The sequence below is a fragment of the Lithobates pipiens genome, unplaced genomic scaffold (assembly GCF_037356315.1).
Source record: "Lithobates pipiens isolate NorthernLeopardFrog02 unplaced genomic scaffold, aLitPip1_a1.2 Scaffold_13, whole genome shotgun sequence".
NCBI classification, from domain to species: domain Eukaryota; kingdom Metazoa; phylum Chordata; class Amphibia; order Anura; family Ranidae; genus Lithobates; species Lithobates pipiens.
The window spans coordinates 234,603,101-234,620,319 of NW_027507718.1; the positions used below are offsets into that span (position 1 = coordinate 234,603,101).

A 17,219-nucleotide genomic window follows, 5' to 3' on the forward strand; every position below is an offset into this window, starting at 1 on the left:
TAAACAATAAAAACCCTTAACTCAGCTCATACAACAAATGCCCAGGGCTTGTAACTAGAACATTTCCACAGTTTAGCGTGATCACTTTTAAAATGTTCTCCCATGCAACTAACATTCTTTTCATTGCTGTCTAATGCTTCATGCTACAACACCCTACAAAGTGGCAAATTATTGAAATGCAGCCTTAAAATTGTCATGTATACCTTATAGTCAACCATGTTTAAAGATTAACCACAATAGCTCTGCAATAGCTAGCTTATTCATTAACTCTCCTGGCTCTTGAAGGCGAAGGGTGAAAAATAAGATTTATGTTCATGACATTCACCTAGTACTGTACATGCTCATTTAACAGAGACATTTCTGCTGTAATCAATGAGAACTCAAGTATAATCTAATGGCCGTGGATGACCTTCTGCATTAATCTTTGCTTTCACCTTTCAATCAGTAAGTACTTACACAAGTGCAGGTAAGTTGTCTCCTGTCTGATTATGAGTTGCAGGATTGATTGTTTGACATGGCCATTATATGACGACAATTATCATTTTGTTGTTGTTCATAAAAAGTTAATTGAAGACAATTTTTCACATTTAACTCCTAATAAGTGACCAGTGACCTCCAAAAAGCCAAATACAGTGAAACAAAAATGACCTGCCTGTCATAGATATCTAACACTGTTGATAGCACTCCGCTGCAGAAACCTCTGTGCTCCCTTGGCACTGAGGACTCTGCCCTTGCATTGTTTTATTGAGATGCTTCTTTTTAAAATGACACTGCTTCATCAAGGCCTTATTTAACCACTTAAGCCCCGGACCATTTTGCTGGCTTAAAACAAGACCACTTTTTGCGATACGGCACTTTTACTGACAATTGCGTGGCCGTGCGACGTGGCTCCCAAACAAAATTGACGTCCTTTTTTCCCCACAAATCAGCGTCGCTTGTTGCTAGGCAGAATGGGGAGATGCTGTTTACAACGGCATCTCCCAATTCAGCCACCCCGTGAGACGATCGAGGGTATGCCCGCGGCGATCGAGTCCGTGAGACCCGCGACCGGACTCACCGGGGTCCCGACTGGCACGCAAGCGTGCCATCGGCAGCGCACTGGTGATGGCAGGGTGGCAAATTTAAAGGGACGTACAGGTACGCCCATTTGCCTGCCTGTGCCAGTCTGTCGATGTACATCGGCATGCGCCAGTCGGGAAGTGGTTAAAGAGGAAGTAAACTTTCCCACTCTGATGCTTCTGTTCATTTAGTCCATTATAATAAGTAATTATCAAACTATAGCCACTGTAATCCAGCCCAAATCGCAGATTACTTACTTTTTAAAGAAACTTTAACAAACTTATTTCCAGGGGTTAGGCAGCGCCATCTTAAGTATTGTTTTCTGAATCCACAGTAGAGTGTATTTCCCCACTTACATTGAGCACTTCCTGTACTGTTAACCAAGCCTCCTTCTCAATCCAATGTTTCTATGGCATCCCTGCTTCCCTGTTCATAGCTGACTTGTTTTATTTCATAGTATTTACTTGTGCCGATTATCTAGTGTTTCCCTTTGTCAGTCTTATCAGCTTCAGCTGATAAGACTGCAGTAATCCTGTCCGATGCCCTGGTTTACACTGCATGTGATGTCACATGGTCACATGGGGTGTAGGAGGAAGCTCTGAATGATTATGCAGTCTCCTGGGATTTTAGTGTTGTGTGCCGTAGGAAGTCCTGATAATAGATAGACAAAGTACACAGAGTGTGCCGTAAATCAGGGGAGAACTGGGCATGCTCAGTGACGTCATTCTAAAGAACAAAAAGGATTACAACAATACTAAGCAAGTAAGGAGCTATCTACAAGCAGTGTTCATTAGAGTTTTTTATGCTGATTTACATGGGACAAAGTTGTGGGGGAGAGTTTACAACCACTTTAATGATACTGGAAAAGAAATGGCTGCACACCACGGCTGGTCCTAAATCCTTTTTTTTTTAAATGTGACACACACAGGACACTGATGGGTACAGATGGCTCTTATTAACACAGCTTCTTTGTGTGAAGCGCGTCAACCATCTGTCCCTGACAGTGTCCTGTGTGTGTCACTTTGGAAGGTTTTAATAAAAAGGATTCGGGACCAGCCGTGGTGTGCAGACATTTCTTTTTTCAGTACATGCTTCACGGAGGCGTGCCGAGGCGAGCACCCATGAGTCTAACTGACTTGATTGTCTCACCTGGAGCCGCATGTCTTCTGCTCTAGCTTCTTTGATGATGATACTTCTGCTCTCCCTTCTTAAATGATGCTTTATCCTCTCTCTTGCCCCTCTCTGTTGGTGTTCTCCAGTACCTTGCTGCGTTTATACCACCTTAGTTGGCAAACCAGTCTTTTCTTTCTGCCTCCAATACTACCTGTTCTCAAATAAAACCCAGATCTGCCTAATTCAGTGGTCCCCAAACTACAACCTGCAAGCTGTTTTGAGCCCACTGACTGCCGTAAACTGGCCACTGGCCACAAAAAATTGTAATAAGGGATAGTTGCAAAATTATAACCAGTGTGTGCACTTGTGAGAATACAATGTCCCAGCAGGGGGATTCCTCCACCTCATTTGTGTGGATGGAGTAACCAGCCCGCTGCTTGAAAAAAACCGTCTATGTCCAGCTTAAATGAATCCCATTGTCTGTCAGTATCTAGTGGACATTTATAAAGCTACAAATGACTGGTCCTCAACTGGGACCCTGTTGGATCCTTCACCTTAGTCATCCGTTGTCTTCACCTCTAAATGTTCCCTAAAAATCCAAGTCACTGTAATATTTATAACATGAAAATACATTTTTTTTTATTGATTATTATTTTCTGTTTTGCAGAACAGAAACATTTTATTTTATAAACATTAATACATTACTCCTACCAAGCTAACCTTTAGCCCATGTTCACACTGAGGGCCGTTTTGGACTTGCACCATTTCAGTTCGAGTTGGGAGGCGATTTGACAGACATCTGTGCAGGTTCATGATTTCTATTCAAATCACCCCGAAGTCACCAAAAGTACTGCAGGAACTACTTTTGGTAAGTGGCGCGGCACCGCAAAGTCGGCATCACACCGATTCAGGCGGCAACGTTGCTGGCAATAGGTGGTGATTTGACATGTCAAATCGCATGCCAAAACAGCCGATGTGTACGTGGGCTTATTGTAATTGTGATTTACCAGCATCTGCCTCTCCATCTGTTTCCACCAGGAAGCCCTACATGTCCTCATCTTCACTTGATTATCATAACGTCTGCTGTGACAATTAGTATATAAACACCTGGACAGATTGCAGTGTTTGATCCTAAAGAGGCATATGTACACGTACAGGTATGCCCTTTTTCTATATTATTTGCTTTTATTTATCTTTCCATCTTGTGACTCATTTTCTGCACATAAGATTTCCAGCAAACAGGACATTATATTCCAACACTGGAAGGGCAATTGATGGTCTTTAAAATTACAAAGCTGATTCTGGGGCACTGGAATCTCCGCAGTGTATGCTTTAATCGTGCAATCTATTAGCTATGAACACAGCCAGTGAGTATGAAGCAGAATTAGCGTTTAGCTTTAGTTTTAGGATTTCGTTTTAGTTTATGTTAAAGTGTATCCAAAGCCAACAGTTTTTTTTGTTTTGGATGGAGCAGTGTGGGTTTATACACTCATTCCGGTTGTTATTGCTGTCTGTATGAGGAAAAATCAAAAAAATTTTAATTTTTTTGTTATCAAATCAGGAATAGAGGGTAAATCTTCCAATGGGGACACTTGTTCTAGAAACCAACTGTTTAAGAGGAATTCCCTCTTTTTTTGGAGAAATGTTCCTCTAACTGTTGAGTCTACAGGAAAGAAAATAACAATCCCCCCCAATGGGATACAAAAAAAGGCTTTTAACTAATCCAATATTAATATAGAACCTTAGATTTGACATTAAAGCTAAACTCCTAGCTCCCTATCCCCCCACTCTCCTATAATGAATCACTAACATAAACAAAAGAAAAAAAAAAGCAACTAAATTCCCCTTTTTACTCAGCCTTCACTCTTCTTCTTTATACAAGACATGGGGGGTTTTGTATGGGTATAGTGGAACCCCCGTAGGGACTGCTGAAATCTTGGATCGTCTGCCACCCTGCCCAGCCCGGCATTCACCTCTCAGACACTCAGAGACATAGAACAGTCCATACACTTTGTTTTTTTTTGTTTTATTGAGGGGATTGAACTTAGAAGGGAAATGTGGGATGCCCAGTAGAATTGGTAGCACTTGCTTAGGCCAACTATTTACAGTCCAATATATACACTCCATTTCTACTTCTGCAAATCGCTTCCTCTCAGATTTTTTACTCCTTTCTCCTCCTGCACTTTGCTTTCTCTCGAATCCTCAGGCAAATCTAGCACAAAGTGGTTAGGCCTGACACTGTTTTAGCCAGGCTTTTGCAATTGCCCTTTGCAGGCAGGGACTGTGGGCCTCTATAAGGTAACAAAATAGAAAGTCCCCTTCCACCACAGTCCACACTTCTGGTTCTGCACCCATCTCAGACTTCAAGCTCCCAGTCCTCCCAGTCCTTCCCAGTCCTCTTCACTCACCAGCCCTCCTGTCTGCGACCAGTTGTCCTCCCTGGAGTCTCTTAGCAGTGCTCTCTCTCGCTGCCCTCTCTTTGCGCTTTCTTATGCCTCCTGTCCAGGACCTCTTCATGTATTCCTGAAGGTGGTCCCTATTGCACCCGAGCCCAGGCCCAAGGTCACCCCCCCCCCCCAGACTGGGGAGCTCCCTCAAAAGCCCTGACAGCCTCCACATGCTCCCACTCCAGCTGTTCCACCCGACAACTCCTCCCCAGCTGGACTGACCCTGGGTATATAAGGAGGCCTGCCCCCTGCCAATCTAAGTTGGGGATTGGTCAGGGCTCCCTAAAACACCCCAGGCAGCTCCACCTCTCCTCCCTCCCCTCTTTCCAGAACTTTCCAGCAAACTCTAGAAAAAAAGGGAGGTCTCAGTGATGCTGCCTGTGAGTCACTAGCTGCTACCCTGAGCCACTCCCATTTCAGAGCATTCAAAACAACAGGTCTAAATTTACCTATCCTATAAAAATCCTACCTCTAGCACCTACCTACCTAGTGGGTGCTACATGGGTCTTTATGTCACTGTCTGTTACATGAACACTTTTTATTGGCTGTCCTATACCAGGGTTATCTCAGGATCCAAAAGAGACTCTGTAGACAATGAGGTCAGTGTGAGGGGACCACCAGGTATTAGCTGGCATTTACAAATTACTGGATTGTCAGTCCTCCGGACCTGTAAAGGTGCCAACAAGGGATCCTAGATGGCAGATGTAAAAGAGAACTATGGGAAGTTAAAAAATAAAAATGTATACACACCTAGGTGGATATAGCCATGGTCCATTGGTGCATCTGTCCAGTGCTGCCTGTAAGACCCAGAACCCGAGCAATCAAAGACCTTAGATCGCTCAGTTCTTGGTCTTCAGTGAGCAGAGAACAAGTGACTGTTAAGCTGGTCATACATTATACAATTTTCCTTTTAAATGCCCTTTAGATTTACCTTAAACTATGTAATGCAAGGGCCCATTTGATTGCCTACAAACTGAAACTGTTTAGGTTTGACCTCATAATATATGGTTTTGGGAAATCTAAAGGAAAATTGTACAAGAAGATTGTTTAATGTATGGCCAGCCTTAGTCACAGGCTCTCTGTTCTGACTCTCCAGTGCTCTCTGGAGCACTGGGTTGTGCAGGGTTTGGTAGTGGCTGTCTCAGTCTCCCAGCAGTGCACTAAGAGGCTGAGCCAGCTGGTGCTCAGGGATATGGGTGGACCCCGACTAGTGATCGATCAAGAGCCTGGACTAGCTCAGTTACAACGCGTCACAGGAGTGCAGAATGAAGTCACTTCTGTGATCCATAGGGGAAAAAGAGGTTTGGCCCTACTCCTCTTTTAAAGTGGTTGTACACCCTGTACAACCTTTTACCTACAGGTAAGCCTATATTAAGGCTTACCTGTAGGTGCTTGAAATATCTCCTAAACCTGCACAGTTTAGGAGATATTTACTAAAATGATGAGTGGTGATGACTACGGCGCATGCGCCTTAGAAAGGGCACATCCTGCCGTTTCTAATAGGGGTCATGCTGTGGCTGGTGGCATGCAACTCCAGCCAGTCACAGAGCTGGAGTTTGTGGCCCCGGAAGGGGCCGCAATGCGATGCATAGTAGCCCATTATGCTTTACCTTTGCAGGGAAATAAAGAGGAAGTAAAACCCACCAGGGTTTACTTCCTCTTTAAGTGTATGTAAGCCCTCGATCTTCTAAGGTACATTGGTCTACTGAACACCTCCTGTCTACAATATGGAGAAGAGATGTTTTATGTATTCCTGTCTTGGGGTGACAAACCAGCTATTGCCATCCTAGGGCAGAATGTTTGATACTGGCAAGATATCCAGGTTCAAATAACACAACAAAAGTTCAAAATAAATAAAACTAATGGAGCCACTGTATCTAAAGGCTACTAAACTGCAACAGATTACATTTTTGTTCTAGGGTTCAGAAACTTCAGGTAGGGAAGTGTTAAATGCCAAGGGTTTGCTTTAGACATGTTTCTTTTCTGACTGGATTGATGTTTCTGCTTGAGCATGTCAGTGTAGGTGTCAGTGTTATAATTTAACACTAAATTTACTTGTGGGTAACCGTCTTTAATAATTATACTCAATGTCTGGCACAAAGCACTGTCCTGAAAGCCAGATTCCATGTAGCTTTCTGTTGGTCTTTTCTGGGTTTTAATCAGAGACGGCAATGTTGATTTTTCACTGCTGATTTCTGAGTCTCATTAAAAATAGTCATTATGGAAACAGGTCAATAGTCTTAAAGAAGTCAGATGCTGGGGAGACTACCTGGGCTCTCTCGCAAGTATTCAGCCATTTTCAGTAAACAGCAATAGGAAGCAGCATCCCCAAAGCTCAGCCTGTCCTTGCATTTCCCTTTGTTCTAAATGTAGCGCCGGTACTCCTGATGAGTACGCGCAATATATACATAAATTTTGTTTTTTCCCAAGACTGTAGTTGAGTCTTGGGGTTAATTGTGTGAAATTATGCTTTGGCATCAGTTTGGCTGGGTTGTATCAAGGTTCTGCCTGGTCATAGGTGGGGTTAGCACCTGTGAGAGGCATCAGAACACAGTCTGGTTGGACGCATTGGGCACCAATCTCTCTCTCGGAGCCAATCAGTGGGTGCGTTTGTTCCTCTGTGTATAAATTAATTTAACTTTTTCAGACCGCTGGAACATTGAGTGAGTTTTGTTTTATGATGACTTGCATATGGGACAGATTACACAAGTGAAAGTTGGTTAATGAGATTTGGATAGCCCTGGGTTTTCTTTGTGGGGAACTGGTGCCAAACTGTCTGGGTGGGCAATAAGCTGAATCACCTAGGCATGTCTAGATGCACAATGATATACGTCGGCACAATGGCAGCGGTGGGCAAATGGGCATACCTGTACATCCCCTTTAATTGGCGGGTCAGCAGGAATGCGCCCGCCACACACAGCATGACCGTGCCCGAAAGACCCGCGGACTCAATGTCTGCCGGTGTCCTGGCGACCGCGCCATGGAGCCGCAAAACGGGGAGATGCCTATGTAAACAAGGCATTTCCCCGTTCTGCCTAGTGACATGACAGAGATCACTGCTCCCTGTGATAGGAAGCAATGCTTGCTGTCATGTCAGTGGTAGCCCAACCCCCCCCCCCCCCCCACTCCTCAGTTAGAATCATTCCCTAGGACACACGTAACCCCGTGATTACCCCCTAGTGTTTAACCCCTTCCTGCCATTGTCATTTACACGTAATCAGTGCATTTTTATATGGTCCAAAATAGTGTCAAAAATGTCCATCATAATGTCGCAGTCCTTGCAAATATTATATTATACCTTTTCATGTGACAACACTGAAGAAATTACACTTTGCTACAATGTGAAGTAGTGAGTGTACAGCTTGTATAACAGTGTACATTTGCTGACCCCTCAAAATAACTCAACACCCAGCCATTAATGTCTAAACCTCTGGCAACAAAAGTGAGCACACCCCAAAGTGAAAATGTCCAAATTAGGCCCAATTAGCCATTTTTCCTCCCCGGTGTCATGGGACTCTTTAGTGTTACAAGGTCTCAGGTGTGAATGGGGAGCAGGTGTGTTGCATTTGGTGTTATCGCTCTCACTCTCTCATACTGGTAACTGAAAGTTCAACATGGCCCCTCATGGCAAATAACTCTCTGTGGATCTCAAAAAAAGAATTGTTTCTCTAGATAAAGATGTCCTAGGCTATAAGAAGATTGCCAAGACCCTGAAACTGAGCTGCAGCATTATGGCCAAGACCATACAAGGATTTACCAGGACAGGTTCCAATCATAACAGGCCTCACCATGGTCGACCAAAGAAGTTGGGTATACGTGCTCAGCATCATATCCAGAGGTTGTCTTTGGGAAATAGAAGTATGAGTGCTGCCAGCATTGCTGCAGAGGTTGAAGGGGTGGGGGGTAGGCCTGTCAGTGCTCAGACCATACGCAGCACATTGCATCAAATTGGTCTGCATGGCTGTCATCCTCTTCTAAAGATGATGCACAAGAAAGCCTGAAAGCAGTTTTCTGAAGACAAGCAGACTAAGGGCATCGATTACTGGAACCATGTCCTGTGATCTGATGAGACCAAGATAAACTTATTTGGTTCAGATGGTGTGAAGTGTGTGTGGCGGCAACCAGGTGAGGAGTATAAAGACAAGTGTGTCTTGCCTACAGTCAAGCATGGTGGTGAGAGTGTTATGGTCTTGGGCTGCACGAGTGCTGCCGTCACTGGGGAGCTACAGTTCATTGAGGGAACCATGAATGCCAAGATGTACTGTGACATACTGAAGCAGAGCATGATCCCCCTCCCTTCGGAGACTGGGCTGCAGGGCAGTATTTCAACATGATAACGACCCCAAACACCCCTCCAAGATGTCCATTGCCTTGCTAAAGAAGCTAAGGGTAAAGGTGATGGACTGGCTGAGCATGTCTCCAGACCTAAACCCTATTGAGCATCTGTGGGGCATCCTTTAATGGAAGGTGGAGGAGCGCAAGGTCTCTAACATCCACCAGCTCAGTGATGTCGTTATGGAGTGAAAGAGGACTCCAGTGGCAACCTGTGAAGCTCTGGTGAACTCCATGCCCAGAGGGTTAAGGCAGTGCTGGAAAATAATGGTGGTCACACAAAATATTGACACTTTGGGCCCAATTTGAACATTTTCACTTAGGGGTGTACTCACTTTTGTTGCCAGTGGGGTTTAGACATTAATGAGTTATTTTGAGGGGACACGAAAGTTACACTGTTATACAAGCTGTACAATCACTACTTTACATTGCAGCAAAGTGTAATTTATTCAGTGTTGTCACATAAAAAGATATAATAAAATATTTACAAAAATGTGAGGTGTGTACTCACTGTTGTGAGATGCTGTGTATGTATATATATATATATATATATATATATATATATATATATATATATATATATATATATATATATATATATATTTATTTATTTTTATTTTTTGCCTGTAGTCTGTACTTTTATTATACCTTTTTCGACCCTGTGTTAACAGTACAGTTTTAATAAACCAAAATAAAAATAACAAAAAGCTGCAAAACCAACACTATTTTTGTATGTTGTCCTATATTTATTGAACAGATGGTTTAAAGGATCAAGGTCATGGATGGAAAATTTGAGGTAACTTCTGGGATAGTGACATCTTGAAACAAAAATATTGGAATCAGGTATTCCAGTCAGTAAGGATACATTTCTATTTGTTATCCTGAGTAATCAATATAGACAAAAACATGGTCTTTTATTGCATGAGCACCTTTAGAATGTTCATACTGCGATAAAGCTTTTATTTACGCCTTTACAAAAAGTATATACAGAAGCTACACAGACAGATGCAAAAATGTGCAGCACTCAACCAATTTAATCCAAACAAACCCACTTTATCAGAGAGAGAGAGAGAGATTACCCACTGTAATGCAATTTGCCAGCTGTTTATATGACATATATGAGAGCTGCTCAAATATAATATTATTTTGTAACAGAATGGCATATATTAAAAGACAACGTTTTTTTTTTTAAGTCGCAAAGGTGATGTCACCACCTTATGTATTTTGTACAATGTTAAATAACAACCACATATTATTATTAAATTGCTTGATAATTTTAATGTAAAGGTTTGGTGGTAATGGCGAATAAAGCTCATTTCCGGGCACCATCCTTTTCATGTTTTTTTAGTCCTTAATAACCCGTTATATCTATGTGTCTTGGGTACTTTTACTCCTGCTAACTTTTTTAATTGAAACGGAATATTGCAACAAAAGCTAGTTTTGTTATTTTATCAGTTGATGGTATAATGATATTTATCTTTGTTTTGGCTGTAAATTTTATAGACCAATTAGCATGCGTGAAAATACAGCTCACTTTGATGAGTGTCCACCTCTATTAATTACGTTATTTCTGTTAAACATTGTGATTAACAGATTAATTACCTCTAGGGCTTGGGGCCCCAAATTAACTCTAAAGTTTTAATTTAATATAATTCAAATTGCAGTATATTCATACCTTTAGGTTTCATCTGGCCAAACCAGTGAATTGCTTTCCACTAATTAAATCAAATACCCTTTTTTGGTGGTCCAGTTTATGTGGCCTCTAATAAAAAAAAAATCATATTATCTGTTATCGTAGAAAAAAACACCCCAGAAACATGGACATAATTCCCTTTTGCAGGAACCATATCATTGAGCTTCAGTCACAGAACTGATAAATCACTCGCTTGTCCATTTTTATGTATGTTAATCCTGACTTCTAAGATCTAATTTGGGGTCTAAAATCAATACCTGCCAATATATGTTTATAATGGGGCCCTTATATAGTAGTATTGTCATCGGATCTCTAATTTATAATAAATCAGTGGCCTAACTTAGAAAATTATACAACGGAATAGACAAAAGAGCAAATGCTGAGAGGTTTAGACATTTACAGGAAAGAAGGGTGAATAGGAAGAAATTAAATGTATTTTAAAGTGGTGTATCAGAAAAAAAAAGAGTTTTTCAACCTAGGTGATCTTTCATAGAAGTAAAAATAGTGACTTCACAGGACACTAAGGTCAAATGAAAGGTTTATTTTTGTGAGAAGATGGGAAAATGAGAGTTCTACCTGCTAATTTGGAACTGGGTATAGGTATCCTCAGTCATCCAAAATTAATTATGCTAAATAAAAGATCTTAATATACAAACTTACCTGACTGCTCACTGCGCTATGGCCTGCGTAACATGAAAACGAAAAGGTCTCAGTGGAAAAATACATAACAGTAGTTCAGCAGTGCTTAGAAAATATAAGTAATCCTTCTGTAATGGAATGTTTGTGATTGTTTGTTTCTCAACCATCTAAGGTTATGTTCCAAATAGAGTGATGCTACCACCTTCTGGACTAATTGTAGAATGGTCTAAAAATATATAGCATTGGTATTTCAGGGAAAAAAATATTAATTATAATATAAATATTGGTATTTCAGGGAAAAAAATATTAACCTATATTCATATAAACAAAAACTACCACACAACATTTCACAATAGTCATTAGAATTAAATTATATAGAAACGTCAAGTGTGTTTCCACATTTGCAGTGAGATTTTGAGGCACTGTATGTATTTGCACCCCCTCCCTGCCCAGGCGAACTTTCAGGTTTCAGCGCTATCACACTTTGACGTGGTAATGCAACACTGTACCAAAATACATTTTTTATCATTTTGTTCACACAAATAGAGCTTTCTTTTGGTGGTATTTAATCACAACAGGGTTTGTATTTTTTGCTAAATGAAGAAAGACTGGAAATTTTGAAAAAAAAAAATCGCTTCTGTTATAAAACTTTGCAAATAAATAATCTTTCTTCATATATGTAGGCCAAAATGTATTCTGCTACATTTCTTTGTAAAAAATACCCAAATCAGTGTATATTATTTAGTCTATAGGAATGTTATAGAGTCCACAAACTATGGTATATACCGTACTTGTATATAGGGATAAGCTTTGTGTTCAAGTCAAACCCATGTTCAACTCGAACATCGTCTGTCCACCCGTTCAGCGAATTCCGAACGTTATGGCCCTTTTGCGCCAAATTCGAGTGGCTTGGCATGGCCCATAATTCACTGCGGCATCGCAATGCATTGCTGGCTGCTGATTGGCCAAGCATGCACTATGGCCAATCACGCCAATCAAGCATGCACTATGGCCAATCACAGCGCAGAAAAAATGGAGAGCCATGATTGCCCAAAGCCAGGGTGGCTTTGGCCAATTATGTCTCAGGGTGTTTAGTACACGCCCCACACTATATAAGGCCGCCTGCGTGGCCGCCTTGTGTAGTGTGTTGCGGTGGCGGAGAGAGATAGACAGAGAGACAGTGTAATTTGATTTAAGTTAGATAGAATAGGCAGGCAAGTCAGTTAGCTTCAGTTACAGTTTGTAGAGGATATATATGCATCCCAGGTGTGTTGTATATATATTTATACACTGTATTCAGTTTAGCTAGATCCGTTCCTGTTATTCTCTTCATAATATACTGACAGGCAGGGAGCTGCACTATTTTCACTTAGTGTACTGTATCCTTTGCACAGTGTGCACCTAAAGCTTTACCCAAATACAATTGGCGGCGTTTTCATAGAAATACAGGCAGGGAGCTGCAGTATTTTTTTTTTGTGTCCTCTGCACAGTGTGCACCTAAAGCTTTACCTGAATACAATTGCTGGCGTCCTCATACAAATACAGGCAGGGAGCTGCAGTATTTTGTTTTAGTGTCCTTTGCACAGTGTGCACCTAAAGCTTTACCTGAATACAATTACCGGCATTCTCATAGAAATGCAAGCAGGGAGCTCTAGTATTTTGTTTTAGTGTCCTTTGCACAGTGTGCACCTAAAGCTTACCTGAATACAATTGCCGGTGTTCTCATATTAATAATACTACAGGCAGGCAGTTGATTCTGCTAGCGGCAGTATAATCAGTATATATATATATATATATATATATATATACGTCCCAGCTTTGTGCAGCTACATTTCCATGCAGGCCATTAGTATGTCTGGAAGGCCAACAAGGAGAGGCAGACAGTCACGAGCCAATAAAAGAGGGCGAGCAGGCTCTGTGTCTAGAGGCAACAGTGCTGGTCATGGACACGGTGCATTCTCATCATCACGTGGCTGTGGGACACACTTGTCCTTTTTTTTGGCAGCTGGCCATGTTGAGCCACAACATGTCGAAGACTTGGTAGAGTGGATGACCAAGTCATCCTCATCCTCCTCATCCTCTCTCACCCAGGCTCAGGGTACTTTGCCTGGCAAAGCAGCTGCCAATGTAGCCTCTTCCCTTGGTTCAATGGCATCAGTCACTCCTTCCCACCATGTCCTCCTGAGGAGGACCCAAACTGTTTGACCACAGTGTTGGGTACATGCTCCAGGAGGATGCCCAGCATTTGGAAAGCTCTGATGATGGTACCCAGCTAGAGGAAGGCAGTAACCTGAGCCCAGAGAGAGGGGGTGCCCCAGAAGGACAGAAATCTGGCAGTCATGTTCCCCCAGCTGCAGCATACTGCCAGGTTTGCTCCAGTGATGAGGAGGGAGGGGATGATGAGGTTACTGACTCCACATGGGCGCCTGAGAGGTGGAGGAGGAGGCACATCTCCAATGAGGCAGGATGCTCTCCAGGGGCCAGCTTAAGGGCAGCACACTGACTGCATCACACTGCAGAGCTCTGCATGTGCAGGGCGCTGCTGTCTCTGTGTGTTATCCCAAAAGTTCTTTGGTGTGGGCCTTTTTTGAGACGAGTGCATCAGATTGCACCGCTGCTATTTGCAACATATGTCTCAAGCGTATCTCGCATGGCCAAAACATCAGCCGCTTGGGCACCACATGCTTGACCAGACATATGTTAGTTGGCAAGCGTACCTAAAAGACCCACACCAAAGAACAAAGCAGACCTCTCCTTGCTGCTCATCAGCTGGGATCTCCAACCCCACTATACCTTCAGTCCTCTCTGAAACCTGCACTGAGAGGAATGAAGGTGTAGAATTAGGTGTGCCACAACCAAGTACTTGTGGGCAATCTGCTATCAGTACACTGACGTCAGATTGTACCAGGCAAATTTCCCTGCCCGAGCTGCTGCACCGCCGAAACAAATTCACTACCAACCATCCACATGCCAAGCGGTTGATTGCTAGCTTCAGCTTGGCTAAATTGCTAGCACTTCAACTGCTGCCTTTTCAGTTGGTAGACTCTGCCCCTTCCGTGAGTTTGTGGAATGTGCGGTTCCTCAGTGGCAGGTTCCCAAATGCCACTTTTTCGCACGGAAGGCGATTCTCTACCGGCATGTGGAAGGCAATGTCTTGGCCTCGCTTGACAGGGCGGTCAGCGGTAAGGTGCATATTACTCATGGTCCAGCAGGCATGGACAGGGACATTACCTATCTTTCACGGAACATTGGGTGACTCTGCTGGCAGCTGGGAAAGATGCAGGACAAGGTGCAGTAGTGTCGGAGGTTGTTCCGCCACCACGCCCCCAAAAATGCTACTACTGGTGATTCTGACACACCTCTCCCCTCCACCGCCTCCTCTTCTTCTTCCTCCATGACCTCTTCCTGTGATTTGTCCTCGGAACCAGCGGTGCTCCGTAGGTGTTCAAAGGGCTATGCAAGTAAGCAGGCAAAAAGATGCCATGCAGTGCTTGCGCTGGTGTGCTTGGGGGACAGGAGCCACACTGGGGTAGAGATTCTGTCAGCTCTACAGGGGCAGGCTGAGAGGTGGTTGACGCCACGCCAGTTTAAGCCAGGAATGGTGGTTTGCGACAATGGCACCCCACCCTCTGACAGGGACAAATGACCCATGTGCCCTGTTTGGCTCACATCCTTAACTTTGTGGTGCAGCGGTTCTTGGGCAGGTACCCGGGCTTACAGGATGTCCTGAAGCAGGCCAGGAAAGTCTGTATGCATTTTCGCTGGTCATATAGTGCTCGGTTGGCTGACCTGCAAAAGGAATTTAACCTGTCCAAGAACCACCTAATCTGTGACATGCCCACCAGGTGGAACTCAACGTTGGCCATGCTGCAGTGGCTGCACACGCAGCAGAGGGCCATCAATGTGTACCTGTGTGACTATGGCACCAGTACAGGGTCAGGGGAGCTTGGTTTTTTCCCCACACCAGTGGGCCATGATCAGGGATGCATGCACTGTCCTGTCACCATTTGAGGAGGCCGCGAGGATGGTGAGCAGTGACAGTGCATGCATCAGTGACACTGTCCCTCTTGTCCACCTTTGCCTCCACCGAATGCCTCAGCTAACATATGATGTAAGGCCTTCCTGATCTTGCAAAGCCTGCGGAAGGATCCTCGTATTCCTCGAATCAAGGATACAATGGTAAGGTTGCAGTCTTTATATTGCCGTCGCAGAGAGAGCAGAGGATGAAACGTCTTCGGGAGGCCTTGCAGAAAGGTCTGTGCAACGCGTTCCCAGAGACTGGGAGGTAACAAATTCCTGGTCCTGGACAACGTGTTGCTGAGGATTCGGTCAGTCACAGAAGGAGCGGTGGAGAAGGTGGCCATCTGACCCATGCGTTCAGACAATTTTTTAGTCCGCAGCCCAAGGTGAGATCAGTTCCAGCAACCATTGCCAGTGTCTGATTTACATGGTGCAGGAATACCTAGGGGCAAGATCAGACTTGGACACCTTTCCCACCAAAAATCCTCTGGGTTACTGGGTCTTGAGAATGGATCATTGGCCAGAGCTTGCACAGTATGCAATTGAGCTACTGGCCTGTCCTGCATCCAGCGTTCTTTCGGAATGCAGATTCAGTGCTGCTGGAGGCTTTGTAACCGATCACAGGGTGCGCCTGTCCAGCGACTCGGTTGATCAACTGACCTTCATAAAAATGAATCAGTCTTGGATCACCGTTAGCTACCAAGCACCTGATGCTGATGTAATTGAATATTTTTTTGTGAAATGTCAAATCCCTTCAAGACTGCCTATGCTGATGCTGAGTGACTATCCTGTTATGCTGAGTGACTATCCTCTTCCTCCTCAATGATCATGCTGATAGCTTGTAAAAACATTTTTGGTTCTGGGCGCCGCCACCAGTGGCTAAGGCCCAATTTTTCAGCCCCTGTTTAACAGGGATGTGTAATTACAATTTTTTATGCAATATTTTGCAGGAGGTTTCGTTGCTGCGCTCAACTACAATATCTGTGAGAGGTTGCAGTATTGTGGCACCAGCACCAGTGCCTAAGGCCCAATTTTCTGCCCCTGTTTAACAGGGGCATGTAATTACAATTTTTAAATATAATATTTCACAGCATGGCTCGTTCCTGCGCTCATCAATAGAATCTGTGAGGAGTTACAGTGTTGCGGCATCAGTGCCTAAAGCCCAATTTTTCTGCTCCTGTTTAACAGGGGCGTGTAATTGCAAATTTTGCTGTAATATTTTGCAGCAGGGCTCGCTACTGCACTCAACTAGAGTATCTGTGAGGGGTTGCAGTGTTGTGGCACCAGCACCAGTGCCTAAAGCCCAATTTTTCTGACCCTGTTCAACAGGGGCATTTTGTTTGTAAAAACAAAATGTGTGTGTATGTGTATGTGTATATATATATAATATTTTGGAAACATCGTTAAATGAGCAACCATTTTTTCTTAATGAAATCGATTTATTAAGTGTTTTGTTGTGTTTAACTGTGATTGGCCACAGCTAATCACATGGTACAGATGGACTGTGATTGTCCCTGTCTGTACCATGTGATCACTGTTACCAATCACAGAGATCAACACAATAGTACACAATGATTGGCATGAATGGAAGCCATCTATTGTGTACAATTGTATGGTTACAGAGATCACATGGTACAGGCAGTGGCCTGGTACAGTGATCTGTCATCGGCTGTGTTTTATGGACATGGGGCAAGCTTGAGGCGCGTTCTGGGGAGGGCATCATGTGGATGTCCACCCAATGCTAGTGCCTACCTGGCTGTTATTTGTCTATAGGGTGGGAGGGACCTGGTTAAATGCAGTTTTTCTAAAAAAAATGCATTACCATACAATGTTAATATTTAACCGTTTGTTAAGACAGTGTATACATTAAGTTTACAACTGGTAGTAAAGATCTGCCAGCACATTACAGACAAGTT

At 43.4% G+C, this 17,219-nt stretch overlaps 1 long non-coding RNA gene across 2 annotated transcripts in view; it reads left to right on the forward strand.

The window, feature by feature from the left end:
- Window positions 1-298: 298 nt before the first annotated feature.
- LOC143974714 (uncharacterized) overlaps window positions 299-17,219 on the forward strand; it is a 43,887-nt gene continuing 26,966 nt past the window's right edge. Inside the window, exons 1-2 of one of the 2 annotated variants that reach the window (XR_013272273.1) lie at window positions 299-444; window positions 3,211-3,329. This is a non-coding gene — a long non-coding RNA (uncharacterized LOC143974714). The remainder of the gene's footprint in view (window positions 445-3,210; window positions 3,330-17,219) is intronic. The other variant, XR_013272272.1, reaches the window with a different exon arrangement.